We start from the raw sequence: 4,056 nt of genomic DNA, 5'->3' as shown, positions 1-4,056 counted from the left end.
AGATGAAGCCAGTAAAATATTAAACCATTGTCACACAGGACCAACAGGAGGGCATTATGGGCCTCAACTAACAGCAAGAAAAGTTTATGATGCTGGATTCTATTGGCCTACAATTTACAAAGACGCACACCTTCTTTGCAAATCCTGTGATGCTTGTCAAAGGGCCGGAAAAATAAGTCAACGTGATGAAATGCCACAAAATGTTATCCAAGTATGTGAAGTATTTGACATTTGGGGTATTGACTTTATGGGTCCATTTCCAAAATCTCATAATAATCTCTATATTCTCGTTTTGCCATTGATTATGTATCTAAATGGGCGGAAGCACAAGCTCTCCCAACTAACGATGCACGAGTTGTAGTCAACTTTTTAAAACGTCTTTTTGCAAGGTTTGGAACACCGAAAGCTTTAATAAGTGATCGGGGTACTCATTTTTATAATAATCAACTTGATAAAGTTCTTAAAAGATATGGAGTAACTCATAAAATCTCCACCGCATATCATCCACAAACAAGTGGACAAGTTGAAAATACCAACCGAGCTTTAAAACGTATTCTAGAGAAAACCGTAGGATCAAATCCGAAGGAATGGTCCATTAAATTGGAGGATGCACTCTGGGCTTTTAGAACAGCCTACAAAACTCCAATTGGAACCACACCTTTTAGACTTGTTTATGGAAAAGCATGTCATCTTCTAGTAGAAATTGAGCACAAAGCATTTTGGGCTTTGAAGACATGTAATCTTGATATACATGAAGCTGGACGTCTACGATTAAGTCAACTAAACGAATTAGAAGAATTAAGACATGAAGCATACGAAAATTCGTTAATCTATAAAGAAAGAACGAAGAAATGGCATGATAAAAGAATCAGAAGTTTAAAAGAATTTAAAGAAGGAGACAGAGTTCTTCTTTTCAATTCACGATTCAAGCTATTTCCTGAAAAATTGAAATCAAGATGGTCTGGACCATTCATAGTCAAAAGAGTTTTCCTATACGGAACGATAGAATTAATAAATTCAAATGGGATTGAATTTAAAGTTAATGGTCACAGAGTTAAACATTACATAGATAGTCCGATAGAATTCGACAATGAAGTTAATCACAATTTGGATACCACAGCTAACTAAGTGTGGGGAGAATTAAGTCTTTAAAGAATAATATGTATTTCTGTTAGAGTTAGATTGTCTGTTTTCGTGTAGTTCTCGAAAATGGAACCCGAATGGTCTTTCCCTAGCAGACCCTAAAGAACTAGTCTTCTCCCTCCATTCTGAATTTTTATTTTTTAGGAAATGAAGACTGCCTGTGAACTAAACCATGGTCTAATACTACACGCTTTGATCACTAAACGTAATAATGACACACTTCCGAGTGAAATAGTATCAGTAATCAGAGAAAGATTGGACGGAGTAAGAAAAGAATCCAGATGCGAATATAATAAGTTACAATTTGGTAAAGGGAAATCAAAATCCGCAGCGAAAAGAAGAGCACGACACCTTGAAAGATGTCACAAATGCGGAAAATGGTCACATGGAGGTAAATGTTCAAATAATCAAACCTATTCAAATACCGAATTTGTTACTTTATGCAGAGACGGACCGTTCATATGTTTAGAAGAAAAAACACTGAATGCTCGAGGTTACGCCTATGTAGCCATGGAAAACCAATTAAACCGACTATCTTATGAATGGGATAGATCATATAACTAAGAAATCTATTTCACAGGTATGTCTGTACAGTTTTTATTTTTTTTTATTTTTTATTTTTACCTTTTGATAATAAACGCTAATTTGTTCGCTATAAAGTATTAAATTGGTATTGAATAAAATTAGGTTTGGTGACCGAAATTATTGATATCATTCAAAAATTTATTACATCACTGCGAAATTTAACGTTTATTCTTAAGGTATAAATATCTTTAATTAATCAACCCAAAATATTTCAAAAATTCGTCATGAGTTAAATTAGGTCTTGGAACCGAAATTACTTTACCGAAAAGAGGGGCACATATTTTTGATAATATTTGATTGATTAAAGTGGGATAAAAAGCCAAAAAGATTTTTAATTTTATTTTTACCATGTTTTTAAAATTAATATATAAATCTTAAATTAATATTGTAAACTTTGTAAAAACAATATATTTAAAATTGTAAATATTTGAAAAATATAATATAAGTTTGGTGTGATTTTATAATATGAATTTTTTAAAATTAAGTTTGGTGTGAATTTTTAATTTTTTAAAAAAATAAGAATTTTTAATTTTATGCATTTCAAATTTTAAGTTTGGTGTGAAATTTTAATATTAATTTTGAATTTTATGTATTTTTATTTTAAGTTTGGTGTGAATTTAAAAACAAAAATTTACTTTATCTCATTAAGTTAAAAAAATGATTTTTAAAATTCGTCGTAAGTTGAAAACTAGGTCATTGAACCGAAATTGCTTTACCCGAGGGAGGGACGAGAACTTTTATTATCATTATTTTTAATCTTATTGAATTAAAGTATGCCAAAAACATTAAAAAAAACCCAAAAATCTTTACTTTTAAAAACCACGCTTTGATTTGACAAATTTTAAAATTTTGTCGAGGGACAGACTAGGACAACGATCCGAAACGCCCTCGCTCCTAAAGGAAAACAAAATTTTTAAAAATTAATTAATTATAAGTTTTATAAAGTATAAGGTTTTATATATAAAAAAAAATAAAAATAAAAAAAAAAATTACTGTAGCCGGCACCCCATGCGATCGCATGGGGTTTGCACTTAGAACCCATGCGATCGCATGGGGACCAAATGCATGCCTGATACATACAGCAGCCTGGTCTGTCTTTCTCCACAAAAACACACACATACCCGAAAACACACTCAAATTCTCTCCAAATTTCACCAAAATTCACCGTAATTCGTCATTTTTCTTGCTCTAATCATGCCTAGATTCTCATTCTTCAGCAAATTGGTAAAAATTACACCCCTAAACTCTATAAATTCTTAGTTTTTGTGATAATTACCAATTTTTTACCTAATGCAATTTTGTTAATTTCTAGTGTAATTAGTGTTAAATTGTTAGTATTTTATGCATGTATAACTTAGATTGATGCTATTTAACATGATTTGAAGCCAAAAACTTCAAAATTTTTAGAAATCTAGGGTTTGTGTTCTTGAGCAATTTGGGGCTTTTTTGATATAAACAGGTTATGGCCGATTTTTGTGATGAATTATTGCTAAATTGAGTAGTGTAACATGTTTATATAGTTAAATGATCCAAACAATGATCCTAAACATGATTTTTGGAGATTAAAGTGGACTTTTTAAATCCAAAATTCATGAACTTGATTAATTTGATATATTTGCCATTTGAGACTTGTTTAATTATTAGTAATGAATATTTTGACATGTTATTTGAGTTAAAAGCTTATGAACTTTGTATACATTTTCATATGTGCTTATTTGAAAAGTGTAGAATTGTGAAAAATTGTAAAAATGTGTATAAGTTTAATTTTGATTTAACATGTTATAGTGATTGTTTTAAGTTGTTATTTTGCTAACACTAATGCATATTTGGATGCACAAATTTTGTATTTAATGTGTTTTGCAGAAAGCCGATACTGGAGGTTCAGGAGCATCATCATCTAGACGACCAGCACCAGCACCAGAACCAGAACCAGAACCAGAAATGCAACACGAACAAGAACCACAACAGGAACAACAACAACAGCCTGATCAGCACATACCTTATTATGATCCGGTACAGTTTGTTGATGAATTCATAGTATTTCCAATGAGGCCGCCCGTAGAATTCCCAATGATTCCTGAGCACACTCTGCATCCTAATCTGAGATTTGATAGGAGATGGAGAGATTACGAGACATATCAAAGGAACAAATTCAAATTGGTAACAAAAAATGTAGAGGTGCCAAGGGTAATCGATTGGGCCCCTTTGGAAACGGTCCATCTAGCTGACCGTGTTAGACAGCTTTTAGTTCAAAGGTATGGCAGTTCTTCTTTTACAGATTGGGAACGTCTTTTCACCATTTGTAGACCTGTATATAAGGAATGGTGT

This window comes from Rutidosis leptorrhynchoides, chromosome 5 (genome assembly GCF_046630445.1).
Source record: "Rutidosis leptorrhynchoides isolate AG116_Rl617_1_P2 chromosome 5, CSIRO_AGI_Rlap_v1, whole genome shotgun sequence".
NCBI classification, from domain to species: Eukaryota; Viridiplantae; Streptophyta; class Magnoliopsida; order Asterales; family Asteraceae; genus Rutidosis; species Rutidosis leptorrhynchoides.
This window is presented reverse-complemented; position numbering follows the sequence as displayed.